General features: G+C 40.3%; 1 protein-coding gene across 9 annotated transcripts in view; it reads left to right on the top strand.

Moving 5' to 3' along the window:
- Window positions 1–12,051, top strand: part of FGF13 (fibroblast growth factor 13) — a 248,781-nt gene that overhangs the window by 95,389 nt on the left and 141,341 nt on the right. The window contains exon 1 of one of the 9 annotated variants that reach the window (XM_051792986.1): window positions 10,717–10,740. The exons of the other annotated variants lie outside the window; for them this stretch is intronic. The gene's annotated coding sequence lies outside the window, so the exon portion shown is untranslated. Of the gene's footprint in view, window positions 1–10,716; window positions 10,741–12,051 lie in introns of those variants that run through there. 9 annotated transcript variants of the gene reach the window in all.

The raw sequence follows: 12,051 nt of genomic DNA, 5'->3' as shown, positions 1-12,051 counted from the left end.
TCATCGCCTTTAATAGCTTACTGGAAAAAATATAGAGACTAATTTTTTGGTGTATTTTAATTTGGTAATCTTTTATTATGTTGGAGCTAGAAATCTCTGGGGATATAATTGAAGAAAATAGTAATTGCAGGGCTTGCTCATGCTAGTAGCTTCTTCCCATAGGTACAATATGTTATGGCACTGTGTCTAAGACATTATTTTAATTGGTCTGATGCAGACCTTCCCAAGATGAATGATTTATCTTTGTTTTATTACTTCGTTTCTACTTCATTACTTCATTTTCTACCTGTCATAAAAGAGGAGACAAGGAGGCCAGTGTCTGTATTGAGGATGCAGAGGACCAGTACCTTTTGTAAATCATTCTGATGGTGGTGAACGTTTTTATGTCTGTGATCTGAGCTATGAAGGAAATTGCTGTTCAGCTTCTGATGAAACAGAACGTAGTGTGATAAAAGAGCAAGAAGGCCCGTTATGAATAATGGGGACAAAAGTTGTGCAACATCAGTGACTGTAACTTATGGGAATGTATGAAAAAAAAAATAAAAATTGTGCCTTGCTCCTCCATTTTTTCACTTAGTATAAACTAATGCCTTAGGCAATAAGAAATAATAATAACAGTGAAGCAAGAAATGCTGCACAACAAACCACATCTTTAGTTTTTTTCTCTTTTCTTTCCCTGTCTTTCTAAGAAGAGAGTACAGGCTTTTCTTCCCTGTGTCACTAAAAGCATTTAAAATTCACTGCAGTTCATTGGCCCTGCTTTCTGAATTATAGAGCTTGAACAAGCTTTTTAACTTTGTGAGGGTAGTTACTAAGTAAAATGGACATTTTATTATTTGGCAGACAAGGTCTTTGAAAGCAGGGCAGAAAGCAGTAGGTGCTGTAGATCTCTTGCCTGTGTTGTGTCTTCCCGCTCTACATAAACCACCTGATAGGCTGCCTTCTTTCTCCTGCCGTTCATTTGCATCCTCAAGGACTGCATTTTTGCTCCTCTTAGTTGTGTGGACTCAGAAAGGAAGAAGAAAAAGGAGTTGGACCCTCCTCCAACTGGTGCCAGCACAGCAGTGCTGGTAATGTTCCAGTTGGAAAAGCTCCTGGATGAACGGGGTCAGTCTCTCGTTCTTGTGTTCTTTGATTTTTTTTTTTCTCTGCTGTTCTTTCTTCCTTTTCACAAAGCTGTCAAAATCCACGATGTTCTGATTCTCTGCAAAGTTTGCTGTACAAGTTTAGTTTGCAAATTGAAACACGAATTCAATCCCCACCATTCCATCATACCATTTGTATACAAGCATCTACGACAGTGCATTGACTTGCACTGCAGAAAGCTGTTTTTTCTGTGAGCTCACAACTGTTTATCAATAGTGACCTTCTGTGCCGTTGTTCATCTCATTCATTGTGATAGGACTGTGATCATTCCCTGGTCAGCCAAAGATGTGGATCTTAGTAGTAGAAATACTTGAGATTTATTTTGTGTAGCAAACTGTATCTATCCATAACAGAACCAGGGTGATGACTGAGGACTGGCACAGGGGGCTCACACCTACACAGTGAGGAGAGAGACCTGCTGTAGAGGAGGAGGATTCTTTTCTTATGATTTTGTGAGCTGTTCTTTCCTGCCAAAAAAATCTCATTTTGGGGAGTTGAAGAGTGGCTTAATTTCAACTCAGACATCACAGGTGAAACCTCAGATGGAAGAGCTAAAGTAGCACTTCACAGCAGGGAAATAAATTTGTTTGCAAATGCAGAGGGGTTAAATAATGTATAAAAATCTTAGGGCGTAATCCCTCTGTCCTGTGCATGGGAGAAGACAGAAGGTTGTGCCCCAGCTGTTGGACATCAAGCTGGACAAACAGAGAAGATGTGGTTTGCATGGTCCTGGAGGACATTTCCTTCCTCTGCCAGTATTTACAGACCGGTGGCTGCTCCTCAGCTGTAGCTCCACACCTGTCTCCCACGAGTTGGCCCTTGGCACTTGCCTTTCCTGGGCTCCACTCCATGAGGTGTGCTGTAAGGCTGTAGCTACACCTCCCATTTGACACTGTCCTTGGCTCACCTATCGCTGAATTCAGCCTTTGGAGTTATTCAACCACTCTGTGCATATCATCACTCTGTGCATGGGCCTTCCTGCACGTGCTGTGATTTGCTCAGCAAGTCCCAGACTGTACACTTACTTGAAATCCCTGTGCTGCTCAGAGCCAAAGGAATGCAGGCTTTGGGGCTTTGTTGAGTGTCATTATATGGGCAGGCTGATGCAGTGTAAGTCCTGGTCCCAGGCAGCTGTGAGATTTTAGGTTTATCCACGCCTTGTCAAAGAGGGTGTTGTGTAGGTACAGGTATGTAACATCATTTTATACACCCAAGGTTGTTTTTTGCCCGTTCTGTGGCATTCTGTAGACCATATGACATTTCAGTGTCTCTTCAAGAACTTCAAATAATACATATTTTCCTAAAAAACTATCCTCTAATTCTTGCTTTCTCATTAGAGCAGGATCATGACACCATTCCAGAAGTTCTCATTATATTTATACAGACACTTTTCTAACTCCTTCTCAAGTTGTAATTGTGCCATTTCTTTTTCCTGAGAGCACTTTTGGCACTGTTTACTGAAGGTGAACTTGCAAATATGTAATGTCTTGGAAAAAAAAATTGCCATTTACTGTATAGCAAATGCCTTGCTCAAAAGCATCTCAAGGCTTAACGTGGGGATGACATTGCATGACTAAAGGCCTTAGCTAGCTGACCTTTAGCATCCCTCTAAAAATAGATCCCTTTCAATGCTGGCTCTCTTTCAGTGGCAGGTGGGGTTGTGCAATGGGTCTTCATTACCTCTGGCACTTTCTCAGTGAAGCATGTGAAAACTGGGCAGGTTTTCACTGTCTATTCTATAGTAATAGCCTGCATTTCTCAGTGGAAAGACTTCCCGTTATCTTATACTTTTAAATGTCTTTAAATAAAGGAAGTATTGAACACAAAGATCAATGCCTGTGCAGTTTAAAGATTCACGCTCTCTTTTAATGCCATTTAATCTAAGTTTGAACTTTGTGGTTTGGTTCAGCCTAATATTAATAAGAACAGTTAAGAACTAATATTTTATAATCATCAGTGCTTATGGAATGTAGTGACAGGATTGAGAGCCCTCAGGTTAAAAAAAGGCATGGATTATTTAAGTAATTGACTGAAGTGTAAGTTCAGTGTGATGGAACTTTAACTAGTATTTCTTTTCTGTTCTTGAAGTTTTTCCTAATGACTCTTAAAAGAAACCAATAAATGTGTGAGTCTTGGTTTTGTATCTAATTATAAAAATATATGTAGTTCTTTTTATGGCTGTCTTTGGGGGGAGGAGGAAAAAAATCCAACAGAACAGCAGCAGTGCTATATTTGGAAAAGAAAATATACCTTCTGCTTTTAATTGTTGTGTAAACAGTGTATCAATAATGAGATAATTTGGAAGTGGGAGCTGTGATTGATGTTTCAATGTAAGTGGAAAATTCATTCCAAAGAAATGTAATCCCTTTTAATTCTTACTGAAAATGGCATTCTCCTCTTGTGCCTTCAGATTTCAAGGCTGGAACAGCTTTAGGATCTTTGAGGGTTGGTCCAGATGATCTTTAAAGGTCTCTTCCAACCCAAGCCATGCTATGGTTCTATGACTGTCTCCATATTATATTTTTAACTTAATACATATCATACTTTCAGATATTGCAATAAAGATATTTGCATTAAAGATTTATTGCGAGTCTCGGCACCGTAATTACTGTGTCTGGCACATAACATATTTAAACTTTGTATTATTCCAATTAATGCATGTAGTGTAAAAAATAAAAAAAAAAAGCAAGAAACAAATGAAAATGGGGTTTTTTTTAGGAAATATGCTTAAGTCTCACAGCAGGATTCTCTATGTTTATCAGTCTTCTTGGGGAATTTTGGAAAGCAATGTTAGACTGGGATTTGGAGTCCACGGCTGCTGTTCACATTCAGTCTCAGCAGCTGGAGTTACTGTAATTGCAATTTCCATATTGTATCTATTCAGAATCAATTAGTAGTGTTTTGTTTCATAGTGAAATATGAATAATTTTCTGCTTCTTAATGGTGCATGCAGGAGTGGGCAGGGCTAGAGTGGTCTATTTAAGAATGAGACATCCTCCTAGTTTTGATGCTTCCCTCAGTCTGTTGGTCCATGTATCATGTAAAGTAAAACATAACTCAGTGGCAAAATTCCACAGAACTCCTTCTAGACTGTATCAAACCACTTGGTCCAGGAGTCTGTCTTCTGCTGCATTTGGGCCATGCTGAATGTTGTGGCCCCTGGACATCGTGGCTGGTGACTATCAGTTTGAGGATTTTCGTTTTAATCTCAAATATGTGCCATGTAGTTTAATTTATTATTCTATTTTTTATGTTCACTTCTCTTCAAGCTGCAATGAAAATCTTTCTCTTCCTTTACAGAACTGTCATTGCCATTTAGGTTTTCTGGGTTTTATTTGCACAGGGGAGATCCAAGAAAGTCACTGACAGTGCCATTCCAAAATTATAGTACAGGTACACCTTGTGCTTTCATCAGTAACATAGGTCAGAGAGGAGAATTTTGCCATTGTATCTTTCAGTCCTTAATTATGATAGCGCCTATTTAATGTAATTTTCTCTACCCTTCATTGTTGTATTTGGCCTAATTCTGTTTTTTTTTGTGCAGACTTATTGATTAGAGCAGACTACTGTCTGCCTGACTGCAGGATCAATCTAATTATAAGTAAAAGAACAAATTCATGAGAAATAAATAATAACCCTTCTGCTAGTGAGACTCTATGACGATTTTCGTATTCTCTTTGTAGTACATGGGATTCTGAGCATGACACACTAAAATATCCTTCCAGTAGAAGCAGTGGAATCAAACTTTGTTCTTGAATGGGATACAGTGATGCATGAAAATGAGATGAGGAAACATCAGGCAAAATCAAAGTGATAAATCACAGTAAAAAAAGAAATCCCAGTGCAAAACCCTTGAGTGTTCTAATAGAAAATTAACCCTTCCGATGATGTTTGTTTTCAAGTTATTCTTTCAGTCCCATTTTAAGAGTATTTCAGCTTGGCTATTGATGCTTCTTTGAATGTGGTCATTCTCTGTATAGTAATGAATTTCTGGTATGTCATAAATAAGCCTAGAATAATTAAGGTGGAAGTATGTATCACAGTTAGGTGGTGACCTTCCTGAATGACCAGCATGTAATGCCGTCTGCTTTTTATACTGCGCAAATCAGTGAGGCAAAGAAAGAAGCAGATGTCGTTAGAATGACTGTGTAATGACAAATTCATGCAATTATATCATGCTGTGTTCACATTTTGTTTCTTCCAGAATCAGGTCAGTTTTGCATAGGCCAAAACTCGTCGTGCATCTTTTCAGCTTTTTTATTTTTTCTTGGAAATACCACTTTAAGACCTGGAACTAAATTAGACATGGAGATAGAGAAGATACATTTATAAAGAACTTTTTAATCATCCAGAAGAAATTTTGCAGCATGTTGGTTAGCCTGAAGTACTTTCTGTTCAGAATGCTTTTTGTTTTATAAAATTGGCTGCTGGTTTGACATCTTTAAAATAAACAGATGCCCATGCTTGAGTATTTCCCTCAAGCTGAAACTGAGCCAAGAGCTGCACCACATAGCAGTGAAGTATGTCTCCTTGCCAAGCATTTCCTATCCGTCCCCCTGGAGTTTTAAGTTTTAATTGTGTACATTTTCTGTCAAGTTGCAGTTCCCTGGTTTGTTATGTCCTCCAGGTAATGTAATAGAGAACAGTCTGTGCACTCCATAAAGCAGTTTGACGTGTTCGTTATCCCTTCGTCCCTGTACAGGAGCTGCAGTCAGGTTGGATGATTTAGCAGGTCCAAGCTGATGGGCTTTTATGTTGTAGGTGCTTCAGGTTTATGGTGAAAAACTATGCTTGTTGGATGACTCTTCCCACAGTAAAGAAAGAGCATTAAAAGAGAATTTCAAAACTTGTGTAAGTAGTAAGTGACAGCTGCTTCCACGTATGTGTGCTTGTGCCTCATCTCAGCCAGGGTTTGTTAGTCAAGAAGCAGTGGAAGGGTCCAGAAGGAGCTTTTCTGATATGTTGCTGGTTTCCTTAGCTGATCTCAGTTTACTGACACTCCTCTCTATGACTGAATGATTGCTTTTTTACTTCCAAGTCTTAAAATAACCTCTACTATTGCTAGAAGAGCTTTAATAAATAGAAATAAATTAATATGTAGCACTCATTAGCTCAAGATGTGGATAGCTGCTGGCTAGTAAAACTGCTTCGTCAGGGAGAGCATGAAAGTGGAGCAGAATCAATCACCAGGAAAAACCTTAACGTTGCTAGTGGGTGATGAAGAAGTTTCCTCATGTGCACCGAGGAAGAACGTCACTGTGCTGCCCTGGCCAGTCCAGCCCAGCCCTGGGTGCTGCTGTGTGCAGGGGGGGATGACAGCAGTCAGGACCCTGAACTGTCGCCCACGTCCCTGTCAGTGAGCATGTCCCCCCGGGGGAACCTTGTCAGCTACAAGTTTTCTACCAAAAATTGTTTCCCCTTGTCCTCTTGGCCCTGCTTCGAGGGAACCATGTCTGGAGGGAAAAGGTTTGTCACTGTCTCCTGGCCCATCCAGGTGAAACCTTCTGGGCTTACACTGCTGAGGGATATAACAGCGACACTGGTGATGCTTGGTTTTGTTCTATGGACATTTGATGAATTGGGCATTAGTTTGAAATTTAGTAAGCTGATTTCCTCCTGAAATAGCCCATTTCCAAGGAGGACAGGGACAGGATCTGTCTCCAAGGTTCAGACAGAGCAGTCTGCTGTTATCTTATGCTCATTCTTGCTCTTAGATTTATACATTGTCCTTGGTGCAGAAATCCAAGGTAACTTGAAAATTGGTTCAATATAATTTCTAACTCCTAATAGTATAATTTTAAAACTCTTTACTCAAACAAATAACCCTTATGCCTGGATTTAGTACTCCTGATTGTTCTGCTATTTAATTGGCAGTGTGTTTCCAAGCCAGAGAGAAAATTGACTTGACTCTCTCAGTGTTGTGATTTCAGGTGATGATGTTTAGAGATAGTTGAGGTTCCAGAGGTGCCTGGAAACGCAGAGGCAAGACTTACAGTAATGGGAGCTGGAGCCAGCACAGGGAACATGCAAAGGACAGGAGAACACGCTGGTACAAATAAGTCTGCCATCCTCTGTTCTCATTTACCTGCAAAGAGTGCAGCCACTCGCCCAGAGAATTAGCAGTGCAGAGCACCAGCGAGCACAGCATTGTCCTGCTGCTGCATCAGTGCCTGCACAGAGTTTACCCTGTTGGGTTTTTGTCCTAGCACCAAGTGTGATCCTATGATAGACAAGTAGTGAAAGGGAAGCTAAGGGAAAACAATCTATGTGTGAGTAGATAGGCTCAAAAGCTGGAAATTATTTTCTATTACATACTTCACTGATTCTTTGTTCCTTTCTTGTCTAAGTGTTGGGCATTTCTTGCCTCATTTATTTGCTTTTTTCTAATACTTATACAATTGATTTTATTTTCATAAATGTATTGAAGAGAGATTTTCCTGGGTAGATAAGGGATATTGAGGATGGGTATATTTGTCTACCTACTCTACACTGGAGTGTATTCATTAGAAGGCAGAATGACATGTAAAAATTGCAGAAGGACAGCTGAAATATCAATAAATCTAGATTACACCTTACCCTCCTCTTCAGCAGAGGCTTAACTCAGTTATTTTTTAAATAAGGTGTCAGTGAACATAGCTATTTAGGAATGTATTTCTGGAAGAAGGTGGTAATAATGAGGTATGTCCTGACTTTGTGCCTCTGAAACACAGATCTGGTATTGATGTTAGCATCAGTGCATATCTTTTGTTACAAGTTTCAGTTTAGAAGGCTAGGTAAAAATATAGATTTTTTTCATACATGCATATATTTACAGGACTTAAAAATGTACTTTATAAATGTACGATGTTAATACATCATTTGAATTAAGGATAAAGTGCTTTGTTTTATTATTTTTTTTTCATCTTAACATCTTTCATCATTAGGCATTCCATAGATGATCAAAGCAAAGGAATGATTGCCATGGGTGAGCAATCCTGCATAGTAATGCAAGATGTCACAGAACTGGAATATAGATAGACATGAGGAAGACAGTGTTTTTTACTCAACTGACATGGAGAATTTACAGAACATCTCAGGGTCACAGAGTGTTGTGAATAATGAAACCCGTGTCTACGCACAGAAATAATGATCTACATCAGAGAGCACAATGGGTGAAGGAGATATTCCCTTTGTGTAGCTGCAGAGCTGCCAGTGTTTCAATTTCAGAGGTTTTCTCCTAGCCTCTGATAAACAGCTTATAACAAAAGCATTCAGGCCTGTGGAGAGAAAAGCTGAAGAACCAGACAACTTTTACTTTTCTTTTTTTTTTTTTTCCTGTTCCTATTTAAAGGTTTTCCATGACTGAGAGCAAGGGTAAAAACCCAGGTCAGACAAACTTAAATTAAGCTACTCTGATTTTTCTGAAGAAATCCTTTCAGGATGTCTCAGTGGCACAGTAGGTAGTCTTGAACTGTACAGTTTTTGAACTGTGGCAAGGCAGGGAAAGAGGAGGAGATGTTTTAGATGGAAGGATTTTATATCCTTTCAGGAGAGGTTTTTTTGAGAGCTTTTGTCATTGGCCTGGTATTTATGGTTTACGGATACTCTGTCAGGGCTGAGTAGAAGAGAGCAGGACTAAAGCCAGTCATGTTTCAGGGTAAGTGGTCTCCTGATGGCTTCTCCTGAGCATTCCCACTCGTGTTCCAAGGCAGCATCGCTGGGGCAGTTTTGACTTCTACAGATGCTGCACTGACTTCTCTGGCAGGAGCTGCTTTGATGGGTAGCATGTGTAAATTTGTAACTTTATAGCAAGATATTGGCTTTGGTGGTTGGTGAGATTAAAGAAGTACTGATTATTTCAATTGTCTTACAGATCCTGGTTTGCTTTTGATTGGATGCTAATTGAACATGCCATAGAGCTGAAAAATCTTCTGGGAATAGTGGGAGACATTTGATTGAGCAAGCCTTTTAAGCTGAGGTGGGATGCTCCCAAGTGTGGTGTATAGGGAGCCTAGAGATAAAAGCAGCTGTGCAGTGCAAACATTTCCAGCAGGAGAGGAGCATCAAATAGCAGCTGTGGTGTCTACAATATTTTTTTTCCAAAACCTGGCCCAGAAGAGGCATTTTTTGCTCCAGTAGACCACTTTGGGGGTATATGCAACTACAGATGATGCTTTTGAATGCTTTATAAACATGCATCTTAGCCTGTCAGCTTTGTTAATACAGTATAGGGAAGAGCATATCTGTGTGCTGTTGGTGTAGAGGTGTTACTTTGAAGCATGATCTCCAACTTCTGGATCTCCAGCTGGCTGCCTGTGTGTGATGAAGAGCAAAGGAGAGAGAGCACGGTGCTGCTGCTTCCTTCTGCTGGTGAGGGGAAAGTGGGAATGTTTGCACTATTTTTCTGTAACTGCCTGGAAGTTGGTGTTGAGGAGTATGTCTAAGTGTGTCTGGTGCGTTTCCATCAGTCTGCTTTTTGTCAGAGCCATTTGGAAGTAGACGAAAGAAAAAAAAAAATTGCGGGCTACAATACTTTGACATAAAAGTATATCATCCAGTGAACAGCTTCATTTCCTAAAGTGACTTTTAAATGGTAAGACACAAGTATATGTGTGGAGCTCAGCAGTGCAGTTCCTGTTGATGGTAGAAAACAGTGAGGCAGTCCCCAGCTGTGGATCTTGCAGAAAATATGTTTGCAAAGGATTCACAGAGGCATGAAAAACTATGCCGGGTTGGCTGAGGAAGAGAAAAAACCTGAATCCACGGCTTGCAGAGCTTTAGTGGGAGGGGTTCCTCTGGCATTGCAAGCTGGTGGTGAAGCTTCCTGTGGGAGGGAATCATGACAAATATTTTCTATTAGGAAAGTGGAAGTAATGACATATGTCGTGTGTGTACTTTTTGTCTGAGATGTGCATGACTGTAAAGAAACAGATGGCTCCTTTAATTCTAATCATGGCATGTGGCTCCTCTGTTTATGAGGCTTTTATTTCTATACAGATCTTTTTTATAAATTCTTTTTAAGAGGGAAGCAAGTGATATTGCCTTGCATCAACTCATTAAAAATTACCAGGAACGGTAATGATTATTAGGAAGTCTGTGTCCAGTGAACTACAAATATGTTGCCTAGAGCAGCCTGAAAAAAAACAAAAAACAAAAAACAAAACACCAAACCACAAATAAAACGTAAATGCTAATTCCCAGAAGGATGTTCGTGTCCTCGTGTTCATACGGGGAGCTAACGCTGCCCGGGCAGTTCTCCATCACACCCTGCTGAGGTTCCTCTCCCATCTGCACAGGCTGAGCTCACAGGCAGCATTGTGGGGTGCAGCCCTGCACCCTCTAACACATGCTGGTATCCAGACATTTGCAGGACATGAGAGCATGAGAATTTGGCCTGCCTGACTCAAAACGTATTCATGTTTCTTGGGTATTCCCGCTCCGAAAATTTTCCAGTTGCTGCTCGAATGCATTCCTGAGCGTTTATTTTTGTTAAAGTGAGACGGACATGTGATTTGGATGGCAAGTTGATCCTGGATAAGGTTGTTTTTTTTCCCCATGGCTTGAGTCAGCCCAGGAGTGATTGAATGGAGAGAAGGTGGAAGCCCATAGGTCAAGGTAGGAGATGTGGTGCCTTTTCTTCTCCTCTTTCTACGTCTGGCAGCTAAGCCCCCTGAGACCAGGGTGATTCGACTGTTGTGCCAGGCTGTTTGCTTTGTCCTCCCTGGTCCTGTTTTCCTTTGGCTCGTGCCTACAGGGCTCTGCCTGCATCTCTTCTGACACCCCAGTTATTTCCTCAATTCCTACCTACCACCAGCAGTGTGCTAGCAGCAGTCCTTGCCCTGGGATCCCCTCAGCCCTTTTCTTTGCACTCCATAATGGTATGCTGTAGCATTAAGATACTCCTACTGTAAGCCCTTTGGCAGGTCTGTTGTGTTGAAACAGTCATTTGATATAGATATCATTAAAACCCTGATAATTATGGGCTTTTATTTCACTTTTTAAACATATAAATAAATTAATTCTTTTTCGTTTAGTGCTCCTCTGTTGAAGAGAAACCTTGATTCAAGTAAAATATGTTTCCTTACTGATCTAATGAATGTGTAACTGTAATGAACCTCTTAGGAGTCTAATGGGACTTCATCCGTAACGTGTGATTCAGAGCAATGCTAATTCCTTCAATCTCACTGAAGAGTAAGGCAGATTGGAGTACATTCTACAGCTAGAAATGTAATGTCGCCATGGTTTAAGTGCCTTTTGGACAAAATGAAGATATATCCCCTTTAGGATGACAATATTTAAATAGATCCTGCCTTTTAATGTGCAGGCTTGGTGGCATGTTGATGATTTTGAAGGCATGGTTGTGTTGCGTGTGGTCTGCCGGTGTTTTGAACATTCTGTTCCATTTTTCCAAGAGTCTCCTCCACCCTCAGGGATAGCAACGTAGGCGGGGAAAATTCCTCTCAGTGTCAAAAATTGAATGCTTTTCTGTACAGTAGTTTTGGGACTGATTGGCTTGATTGTAACCTATTTTTATAAAAACATCCTGACTGCTATCAGTTCTTCACCATAATGAATTTTAGCTTTATACTTTATTATGCTGATACCTTCTGAATGCTTGGCAAGTGTTGATGGCATTGAAATTAAGAGTGTTAAAAATGGAGAGAGGAAAGTGGGAAGAGGAGTTCCATTGCTGCATTTAAGAAGTGAACATCATCCACATTTGAGTTTTGAAGGTCGAGTTCAGTGTTCAGTGCCGTGAGGAAGAGGGAAGGAACATCCAGTGGGGAGCTGAAATATGTGAGAGCTGCTATTACAGGTTTATCCCTCTTCCCTGAAGATAAAATAGGACAGATAAACGAGAGAAAAAATAGCAGTGGTGGAAAATGCATATTCCCTCCATCAGGGATTCCTGCAGTAGAGCTCCTG

Source organism: Manacus candei, unplaced genomic scaffold (genome assembly GCF_025592945.1).
Source record: "Manacus candei isolate 608988 ecotype Guabito, Panama unplaced genomic scaffold, ASM2559294v1 h1tg000003l, whole genome shotgun sequence".
Classification (NCBI taxonomy): domain Eukaryota; kingdom Metazoa; phylum Chordata; class Aves; order Passeriformes; family Pipridae; genus Manacus; species Manacus candei.
Note: the sequence above shows the minus strand (reverse complement) of the source record. Positions and strands in the feature narration are given on the sequence as shown.